The sequence below is a fragment of the Adiantum capillus-veneris genome, chromosome 2 (assembly GCF_014529385.1).
Source record: "Adiantum capillus-veneris isolate H3 chromosome 2, ASM1452938v2, whole genome shotgun sequence".
NCBI classification, from domain to species: Eukaryota; Viridiplantae; Streptophyta; class Polypodiopsida; order Polypodiales; family Pteridaceae; genus Adiantum; species Adiantum capillus-veneris.
The window spans coordinates 9,095,544-9,107,517 of NC_140932.1; positions in this window are offsets into that span (position 1 = coordinate 9,095,544).

Sequence of the window (11,974 nt, forward strand, 5' to 3'; positions counted from 1 at the left end):
CCCTTGCGTTGTATATACGCCTATCATTCTAGGGCTAACTTATCTTTCTATTTTGCACTAAGAAATACACTCTCTATTGTGTGCCTTGAGTTTCTTCATCTTCTCTAATGTAAGCCCAACGGGTAGACATACATGCGAATAACCTCCCAACCATCCTATATATAGGCCCCTGGCCCTCTTCCATATACAGACCCCTTTACTACATGTGTGTCCGACACATTGCCCGGGCCGTGCCCGTCTAGTCCTACCCTTGGCATGACATTACTCCCCCCTTGGAGAAGCGTTTTCGTCCTCGAAAACACAAGTGGTAGTATCTTCATAATAACACTAATGTTTTCCACCGTGGCATCCTCATGGATCCAACGGTTCATTGAATCAGAACCTGGTTCATTGGGAGGTTCAATGAAATCAAGAGTAACATCTTGATTTTCTACATTGTTGTCCCTGTGTAACTGTCTTCGTTAACCGACTCATAATCAAAAGAGCATGAAGGCTCCATTTAGAACTCACTTGAGAATTCTAAACGAGTTATCACAACTAAGAGGTGTTTAAATGCATACCCAGGGTTCAGACTTTCTGAAGGTACTGGAATGTGCCATATAACGTCGGCTCATCTTTCCATGAAAGTACTATGCTGACATACTCATCAGCAGCAACCAGAAAAGTAACCGATCTAGTTGTTTCACTGCTTGCTAACATATGCACTTAGCATATCCTTTAGCGTGCTTTACTAACGTATGCACGCTGCATATCCGTTAGTACTAAATAGAATGCTTGTAAGATGCCCATCCTACGTGGGATGAATAGCAACAGTAAGAGTGAGGTGCTTTCCCCCAACCACTTACAGACAGTCGCCCACGACTGACGACAAACTATGACTCAATCATTGAGTATCCAGCCATATACTCGATATAGAATGGAGACAACCAACTAGGTTGAAAGCAGATTGGAGTTTCAAGCAGCCAATCACGAGCACCCATACTCAACCATCACCTTGTATGGCAGGGTGTAAACTCAGACTAAATCTACAAGAGAGATTGCACTGGCAGTGCAAAAAATTGCAGAAACAATAATGTCCATGAATTTGCATGCCGCTCCGAATAAATTTGTGTTAAACACTAGGGCCCATAACACCTAGTGTGCATGCATTTAACACAAACATATCCGAACCGCAATTCCATGACGAAACTTTCCACGGTACGTACGTGAAAGTCTTGCAACAAATTTGGACCATAATAGAATGTGACAACCCAATCACACCTAGGTACGAACCATGAGACATTCTCATGTACATAGCCTTAGCTATATGTAGAAACGACCCTCTGTTAAGGTGGTTTCACAGCACTTGTAATCGTAACAAGTTTGTACTTAGTACCCGACAATTTTTGGCCACCGAAATTGCTCCTGATACTGTGTTCTTAAAATGGTCGAACCAATGGATGCAACCAGCACCTAGGGACTTCGTCGCGACACATTGGTAAAAAGTTGGCACCAGTGTCAGTCCAAGAGACTCATATTCTCCACATGTGGAATATGTCTCAAACAAGGATATCGACATCCATCAAGTACGAGTTGGTACTTGTGTGTGGAGGTAAATGCAAACACTCCGCGACAAGAGTGAGAGGGACCCTCATTATCATACTCCACATTGGCTAAACTCAACTCCTTGAGTTCCTAGACCATGTTGTATCCCATGTGACAACATGTGCCAAATCGAACCCTACAACTAGGGTCATAACAACATAAGGTATAGTGGACGCTACGGTCCAAAATACTCTGTTCCAACATGCCCTTGGCATGGCTTTGAAACATTCAAGCGTATTTATACGACTTGTACTAGAAACCGTGGGTGTTGCCTGCGCAATCCAACCCTTTTGGGTAACATCTACGTAGTCAAACCCCTTGGTAAGACCCTCTGTAGAAACTGCTCAACTAGCAGGCAACGGTAATCAACATAGTTAACCATGTACATAATGATTGGAATCAACTCAAAAAGTTGAATTCGTCCGCTACCATGTGGTAGATTGCGGAATTCTTTCCTTGAAAGTTTAACTGGGAGAGATCAAACTGTGATCCTCAATGCCTAGGGGGTGATTTAGCATTCACCCTCCAGGCCGTACCCCAAACAATATGTCCATAGTCACTCCGTAGTGCTATAGAGAGAGCAAGAAATCCACACAAGTGAACTGCCTAGCTCTTGTGGACAACCATGCTGTCTCAACTGATTGCTGCATCTATACTTCCTTGTAGAGATCAGCTGCTGTGAGGTGAAGATTTATAAAAAACTCAACTTGAGTGTCACACTGAAAACATGTAGTGCAAAAATGACACTGTAAAAATCCTGAATGACAAGACCCTTGCTTGTCCATTAACGTCGATGTATACTTCCCTGGGTAGATCTGTTCACTCTTGAAAACAATCACCCAAAGAATGCCAATAGTTGGGTCTTACCCTTGGCATGACAATGGCTCTTAGCCGGTGTGGCTCATAGCCCTTGTGCAAATTAGTGTTCAATGGACGAACCGATGAAGAATAATTTGAGTAGCATCTTAGCCACGTGCTAGCTGAGAGTTAGAGCACCTTGGCTCATGCTGACTCACGAGCAAAACACGTATCAAAAGGTTCTTAGAAGATTTTCATTATTCCCTTAACGAGAGAGAACGAGAGAGAAGAAGAGCATGCTGGGCTGCGAAACTTTCGTTGAACGACTATGACGTGTATAGTTGATTTCCATGCTTGTGTGCATCTTATGCCTAACGTGCAGCGTATCCTATAAGCATGCAACAAGTTTTTGCTACGACTCTCTCATTGAGAGAGGTAACAGAAAAACACAACCACATCTTGATCTACCTGTCTTGCAGGGTCGTGATTGTATGAAAATGACATAGCATTGGCACTTTGCCTGTGAAATAAGTCCTAGATTTAGGTTCCTTTTAGTGCTGTGGGGTGTTGATAGCAACCAACCATCAGGTTCAACAATCCATCACTTAGTCTGTCCTTGACAGAGTTGCGAGTGTGATAGCGGAGGCATAATGCATAAAGTGGTGGAATCCATGCCACCTGCTTATCATGCCTTGCATGAAAAACGTAAGCCCTTGGCTACTATAACGGTCTCAAGCATGAGAACCGAAACCATAAGTGCCTTGCACATAATAAACTGGTAGGGATTCTGTGAGCTGACATTCCCTATTTTGCCAGTTCCCCAAACTTGTGTGCCAAAACCCTTGATTCCAAATCAATGGCAGTATCTCGACACAAGGGAGAAGTCCGTGCTTCACATAAAATTGCCAAAGCACTTTGCTTTGCACAATGACAGTAATTGCCAAGTAAAGTGTAAACATGGAAAAAAAAACAAGAAAAACTTAAACTTGGCTAACCTGGTAGTTGTTGCTGCAACCGGTTATTATGAGATTCGAAAGGGAAAGGTCGCATAAAGGTGGCTCATAGCCAAATCGGCCGTGCGAGAAAGAGTTGTCACATATGGATATACGCCCTTTTGTATCATATACATCCTTCGTATACGGAATGAAATAATCTGCAAACCGTTTGCCAAAGCCTTCCCAAGTTTGTATGCTCATAACATATGCCAAACGTGGTGAGTCACTATGGAAGATGCATAAATAGAAGCCTTGCTTCACCTAAATCTGGTACTGCTAATAGCCAACGGCTGTGGCTGCAAATAACATGACAAAAAGAATCGACCTTGTCGAGCAATTTCAAGTGAAATTAACCAGTATTGTGTGACAAGCATCCTATGTTGGCTTGTAGAAACAGTGACAAGGAGTCGGCCATGCCGAGCAACTTGCTGCCCTCAACAAATCCAGTAATATGCCATGCCTATCACTGTGAGATGCTGAAAAACTGGCCCTTGGCCCTGCCTTTGAAGCAAAAAGTAACCTGTGATGAGCATGCTCCATCAAGGTACAGCAGGAGAAGCCATGCTTCATATAACTATGTCTGGCCTCTTTGCCAATAAATGCTATTAGCAACCGATGACATAGCAAAAAGAGTCGACCTTGTCAAGCATGCATAAAAAATTGACCGTGTCGAATTATAAACGTAATGGAAAAACAGCAAAACACGTGTCCGTGATGCATCTCGTACGTGCTTGGCATTATGAATGATAGCCGTGATTATTCATTCCATTGAATACGAGAGTTACGAAGCACATGTGCAATAAGTACTCCACTTTATGCTGTCAAGGGCCTTGCCCAATTCGCAATCAATTTGGAATCTTGTGAGCAACTTCAATGCTCCAGGGGTGTTACACAAACCGTGCGTCGGCCCTGCCGAGTTCTGTGCACCTTGAACAAGAGTGTTGCCGTAGAATCATTCAAGCCTTGCTTTAGAAATTCTACCTATCTCTTGGCGGCAACCATTGCACCAGTCGGAATTCACAAAACCAAACAAAGTGCAGATGATTGTATAAAGAATGCAAAAAGTAATGCCGAAACATAAACAAAAATACCTGGAATCATGGTGAAAATCCATGAAGGCATCATAGCCTTTGAAGGATCCTGCTCGTAGTCGGCCAAGCCAAACATTTTGACTGCCGTCCGGAAGCCTTGCTCGCATTGTTTTTGCTTGCAAAGTGCTTCACTGCTTTCCACAAGCATAATCCCTTGGAAAGCTCGATCCAGTGAATAGCCGTACCTACATATCCGTGGGCCGACATGGTCGGACCATGTTGGTTCCGTCGCTTACTGAATAATCGGCGGTAAAGTGAGAAGCTTGCTTCAGTGGAAAAAACTCCAGAATTTTCTGTCCCTGCAGAACTATGGCATGGCCTTGGTTGCATGTCAAGCATGCCGCCGATGGGAGGGGTAGCCGTGGGACGGCTCCCTAAGGGGTTCCCCTTGGGCGCCCATGAGCCGTTGGTGTGAAAGAAAAACCACGAAAGAAAAAAAAAACGAAAAAAAACCAGACCTACGATTGCGGAATTCTGCGCCTGTCAAGAATTGCTCGCCATGGGAGCTGTGGGCCAATTCAAGGGGCACTCAAGTGTCGAAAAGCTCTTGGCTTCGTGCTACGAACCGAACGATCCTGACCTTGTTCAGTTTTGCTCCTGTCAAAACTCGCCCCTTTCCCCGACTTGGGGTGGCTACCCGCGGCCTGTGGGCTTCGTTCTTCCTCCCCGACTTGGGACAACAGCACACGCTTTGTCTTCCGTGCAAGAAACCATGCAATCCATGCATGCTTGCATGCAATCCTCCTCGCCTGCATTCTTGCGCCCTCTTGGGTTGTGTTGCCAAAAACAAAAAACGCCCTCCTCCTTGGGAGAGAGATGCCACGAGAGAGAGAGAGAGAGAGAGAGAGAGAGAGAGAGAGAGAGAGAGAGAGAGAGAGAGAGAGAGAGAGAGAGAGAGAGAGAGAGAGAGAGAGAGAGAGAGAGAGAGAGAGAGAGAGAGAGAGAGAGAGAGAGAGAGAGAGAGAGAGAGAGAAGTCCGTGCTTTCTCCTCCGCCATGGCTCCACCTTCCCCCTTCTTCTTCCTCCCCCTTCTCCATGGCTCTGATACCAATGTAAGCCCAGCGGGTAGACAGACATGCGAATAACCTCCCAACCATCCTATATATAGGCCCCTGGCCCTCTTCCATATATAGACCCCTTTACTACATGTGTGTCCGACACATTGCCCGGGCCGTGCCCGTCTAGTCCTACCCTTGGCATGACATCTAAGTTGTGTGTGCATCCCTGCAGCCCTAATTCCAACAATAACTAACTTGTAAGCTAAAGGATCCCATCTCACCCATAATAGTTGTGTGCACTGCCATGCTCGACTTGCAGGCTAGTGGTTCAAGCCGGTCCTCATAATTGACCCATAATACCCTTGAGTGGCAAGCTTCTTGTAAGAAGGAGTAGAGAGTGTCATGCTTTTGCATGCCACAAAACAAGATAGAGACCAACTTTATGAACAGAAGGATGCATAGTATGACCTATTGCACATCCTCTAGAATAAGATCTTGCAAGAATTACACTTTGAAGATGAATCAATGCTAGGGGCTTCTTGTTAATCATGAGATTGATGCCAGAAGAGCCTAAATAATGACATGTTGGTGACTGGTAGAGGTAGTATGCAGCTTCATGATCAGTTGGTCGAGAGCCATTTGCTTAGAGAAGCTGCTACGGGTTGGGAATGGGATCATCTCAACAGGTGAGAAAGTGAGGGCGAGATGGTAGGACCAAGAGGTAGAACCAAAGTAGAGGGCATTTCTGCAGGTGAAGTCATTTGTTCACTTGTGGAGACTGTTCTTGATGCATTACCCGACTCTTATCAGACTTTTGCTAGTACTTGGAGACCTATGACCCAAGGAAAACCTCAGGCTGTCAAGTTTGATGCATTATGCACATTGTTGTTGCAAGAGTCACTTTCAAGAAAGAATGGGTCTAGTGGCATGCAATTGAAAAGGCTTTGTTGCTACTCAAAGAAAAGGTGGTAATAGCAATGTAGCCACCACGTAGCCACTTCTCATCGTTCTTCAATGAGTGGCCAATCACATGTTCCTAATGCTTTTGTTGGCAGCATCTCGTCTGGAAATTCTCATGAAAAGGGCAAGAAGAAGATGCATTGCCATTATTGCAAGGCTAATGATCACTTGATAAAGCAATGTCCCGAGTTAAAGGCAAAAGAGGTCAAGAAGAAAGAGGCAGATATTGTAGAATCTTTTGGGTAAGGAGATTGTGATGTTGATGTAGATGCATCGGGCATTTAGTGTGGAGTGTACTTATGATCCTTTTGTCCATGATGCATGTCTGTCAGTTGCTGTAGATCCATATGTGTGGTACTTTGATTGTGGTGCTACAAATCACATTACTTCTCATTGTGACTTGTTTACCTCTCTCGAGTCTGTCCCTCATGGAAATACAACCACTTGAGCCAACAATGCCTCTTATCCGGTCAAAGGATCTAGAAAGATTATGCTAACTGCTACGAATGACAGTTCTTTTACACTTGTTGATGCACTTTATGTACCAGGGATAAAAAAGAACCTTTTGTTTGTATATGCACTGGCAAGACTTGGTCTTGTTGTCAAATTTGTGGATGCAAATGTACAATTCATGATCTCACTTGGTGATGAAATAGTTGCATCTGGCATTTTGTGTCGTGGGCTATATCATCTCACTTTGTATCACAAGCGTGGGAAAATTTTTGCAGATGCAGTTGTGCATTCAAAGATTGTTTTAGATGCGAAACTTTGGCAGGCACGTTTTGAGCATCTAAATTTTGCCAGTTTGCTGCGCTTGCAAAAAATTGATATGGTCGCTTCATTGCCACCACTTGAAGCACCTTCTAAGCATGTTTGGGAAGGCTGTATATTGGGTAAAATGTGGCGTTCGAAGTTTCCAAAGGATGGTTCAATAAGGGCATGCCAACACAGGACAACCTTGCAGATCTATTCACAAAGGCATTGCCTCGTGAGAAGTTCGAAGCTTTTTGCAAAGCTTTGGGCTTGCTTCCCTTTTTGGATTGATCATATCCTCAGGGCATGGCACAACCCTATACACTTCTTGTTCATCTCATCACTCCCATGAGAGATTTGTTAACGTATATGTGGTAGTGATGTGTGTAAACACGCTTAGTACCACCGGGGCGTTTTTCACCTCACTAGGAAGTTTTTCCCCAGTGCATTGTATATACGTCCATCATTCTAGGGCTAACTTTTCTTTCTAAGAAATACACTCTCTGTTGTGTGCCTTGAGCTTCTTCATTTTCTCCAAGTTGTGTGTGCATCCCTTCAACCCTAATTCCTACAACAACTAACTTGTAAGTTAAAGGATCCCATCTCACCCATAATAGTTGTGTGCACTGCCATGCTTGACTTGTAGGCTAGTGGTTCAGGCTAGCCCTCATAATTGACCCAGAATACCCTTGAGCAATACGCTTCTTGTAAGCAGGAGTAGAGAGTGTCAAGCTATCGCATGCCACAAAACAAGATAGAGACAATGTCACATGCACAAGTGTAGACCCAAACTGAGTATGTCCTTACCAAGAGAGAGCACCTCCTTTGATATGAACAAGAGTTACATGCCAAATTACTGGCCTACCAGAAGATGCCTACCAGCCAAACACCAACACACCATAATATGTTGTTTTTATGCATTTGAAATTGACAAATAATCTAGTCTCTCAACAAGTGACAAGACAAGAGCATTCACTTTCTGTATTTTGTCGTTGTATATGCCAATGCGTGCTTTGTTTGCTGGACATCTTAGAGCTTTTCTTAGCATCGATTGCAAATGATTAACATCTCTGTTTCTCCCTCTAAATTGTTAGTCAATGTGGACTTTCCATTGCCTCTTCTTCACGCATGTGATAGGGCTTGCTCACTCTTTAACATGGTGCACCTTCATGAACTTTTGTTTCTTGTAATCCTCTATCAACTCCTTGAGAGAAAAATCTATAAAGTCCGATGGACCTATGAGCTCTCTTGGGATTGTTCCCATGATGTTAAAAAAAAAATTCTCTTCACTTTCCTCTGTCTGTGAGAGACTAATGAAAATTGATATCATCGCGTGTATAAGTGAGAAAAAGCCCACTATATGTATGTCGATGCATATCATAATTATGTGAATCTTGAGGGAAGACATATACAATGAGTGTTATGAAAGCAATGTTATGAAAGAAATAGCTCATTTAAGCCCGTATTATAGGAAAAGTGAATCATATGTATGGTAGGGTGCATGGAGTATTAGAAGGAGATTGTTCTAGTCGAAACCAATGGATAAGGTCCAAAAACTCACACATTGAATGGATAACTTCCAACTTTGATAATCAAATATGGAAATGATGTGATCAATCTAATAAAAAATTGTATGTCTAAAGGAACGACATTTGGCAAAGCAACAAAATCTAAGCTAAGTAGGTTATGATGGCAAGACTCTTTTGACATTTGTAGTGCTTCAAGCAATGTTGCCGCACCATATTCTCTTCACCTCCTCTTTTTTTTTTTGTTTTTTTTTTTTTTGGGGCAAAACTCACAAATTGTGAGTGAAAATTGTATTAAAACCAAAAAAATTACATAGCAAGCCATGCATATGTACTTAGAGAATCTTCTTGATTTTGAGCTCCTCGCTTCATTTAGTCATGGTGTACCCCATAAAGCCTGATTAGGTGGTTGCAAATGCAGTACGCACTTCAGCTGTACTGAACGCATCCTTTCAATGTGCTCTCACTCGCTTGCTTGAGGGCATTGTGAGAAGTGAGCCCCTTTTACACAGCATGCAGTGACCTTTCTAATCGCTTACTTAGTGATGGAATAGAGCTCTTATGTTGCCATGGCATCCACTCTTGCTCCATCTACCCTCTACTTTGGCTCTACCTCTTGGTCCTACCATCTCGCCCTCACTTTCTCACTTGTTGAGTTGATCCCGTTTCTGACCTGTAGCAGCTTCTCTAAGCAAATGGCTCTTGACCAACTGATCATGAAGCTGCACACTACCTCTACTAGTCACTAACATGTCATTATTTAGACTCTTGCTGGCATCGATCTTATGATTGATAAGAAGCCCCTAGCATTGATTTGTCTTCGAAGTGTAATTTTTGCAAGAACTTCTTCTAGAGGACGTGCAATAGGTCATATCTTGCATCCTTCAATTCTCTAAAAACATCTCAACTTTCCAAGATCCGCTAACACCATCCCAGATCACATACATCATCCGATACAGGGAGCCGCACCAAGACAAAGAGTGCAACTGACATGGGAACCCAATCACAAGAAATCCAAACGAATCTCTAATGTCGATATCGGCATGGGGGCTACCACCAAGGGAGGTGATCTACCACATCAACTGCCTTGTCCACCAGTCTATACAAAATGAAGAGATACAACCAAAGACAAAGAAGCCACAAAACCCTTGTAGAACAATGAGACAATGTCAAAAGGGGACTCATTTCTTCCCTTCTTTTTGAGCTAACGAGTGTTGTGTATTGGTCCAAAGACATCAGTTAAGTGGCTAAGAAGATCAATCATGTCCAAGAGAGTCTTCACCAATGGTTGTTTGGATTTGAATTCCATCGTCCGTCAGGATCTGTGCAAGGATTCTTTGATCAGAATCGTTTCCTCTTGCTTCTCGACTACCAAGGGACCAATATCCTCGCTCGTTGTCTCCACATTTTTGACTCGAGTACCAACCTTCTCCTCAGGTATGCTTTCATTTGTAGCCACATGCACCTTTACGTCTCTAGAGACTCGCCTTCAAGTGGATTTGACCGCCGGTCTATTGACCACCGTTGTCTCAGGGCAATTTCTAGAAAAGTGACCAATTTTGTGGCATTTGTAACAAGCATTGGGGAAGGAGACGAGGTTGTGGTTGGTAGTCTAGAGTTTGGCAATAGCTCTTTTAAACAAAAAATGTGGCAACATTGCTTGAGGCATCATAAATGTACGATTAGCGTGGGGTTGTTGAGCAATGGTGTTTCTGAGGAATTTTTGAATGATGGTTAGAGTTGAGTAGTCCTTGATTGTCAAAGTTTGAGGGAGCAAGGGTGAGGCAAGACAGGATGTTGTCTTGTGGGTGTGCGGGCACATGTGCAAGTGAGCGAGAGAGAGAGCAAGCAGAGAGAGGGAGACCATAGTGCTCAACTTGGGAAGAGCCTTTACATTTTGTTGTGAAAAATATTTGTGATTATTATATTGGTGAGGAGCAATTATTTACTTGGTTGGCTCTATCAATGATTATTATCATTCGCTCATTAATTTTTGTGTGCTGAGTTACAACTCCATGCCTAGGTGCCATAAGGCTTTGCTTTGAGCTTGATGGTGTGCAATGATGTAGAGTTGATAGAGCATGGATTCCTTCGGGAATGTGGTCTTCAGAGTGATGAGCTGCATCAAATGCATGCAGATTCGGACAACTCATATAAGGTTGATTTTGTCTGTGTCCAAGGGCAAAATGTGGGGTGTAGAAAACTTCTCCTATGCGAGGATCCATGAAAAAAGCTTGGAAGACGACCTCGTTTAGCGAGTGTACAATGTCCGAGGAGATACTGCACGGTGCTACTGCGTTCAGATAAAGTAAGGATGCTGATGGCTTTACGATGCAAGTCGACTTTAACCATGATATTGGTCTCTAGATTTTGAAGACATGTTGTGAAAAATTAGTCGTGCTATATTTTATGGGTAGGCGGATGTTGACCCAAGCCTTATGGGATTAGACGGTTGCTATATTGAGTAATAGGCATGAGGTACAACACTTCACAGTGGTAGGCAAGGGCTTTTGTTTGGTTGCATGTGTCTCTGGTCTAGGATTTGATCATAAGAGGAGGTATATGGGGCACAGTGTCTTTTGTGTATGCCATGCCATGGACACGAGAGTTTTGTCTAGATGAAGAGCTTATGCTTTCCTTTCTAGTGTGGGTCACATTCAAAAGCCTCCTGCTTTGGTTCCATGATCACATGTAGTACATTGCTTTGAGGCCAGGTCAACTGCTTTTCATGCCAAAACTACAACGGCTTTATCGAGATTGGATATGAAATTGTGCATTCTGTGAAACATGGACAGACCAATTCAAAAGTTTATGGATCTGAACATGGGATGCTTTGGAGCTATTCGACAAGAAGTGGAATTTGCTTCATCCAATGGCTTGCTACAAATGTCGTAGGATTGGGCACTATGCAAAGATTTCTCATATGCCTAGGGTAGTCAACGATCCAATAGCCAAAGCCATCTGGGAGCACAGTGATAGAGCTCTCAAGCAGCCCTTGGGTGACAACTTGAGCACACCTTTGAAGAAAGTGAGCAATAAGGTTGTGGTTGAGGATGTAGTCATTGAGGATGTTGGTTTACTTACAATGAAAAACCAAGCAGAAACAAGAAACATTGGTGAGTCCTCACATGAATGCTTGTTGGCCAACAAAACCCACACGCTATCTGTTTACAGGGGATGATTCTCTTGGACCAAACACTGACATCCTTAACCAATTGGAGGAAAGAAAAGTTTGGGAAATGGATGCATTGCTAGTGGAGGAAGTTAGT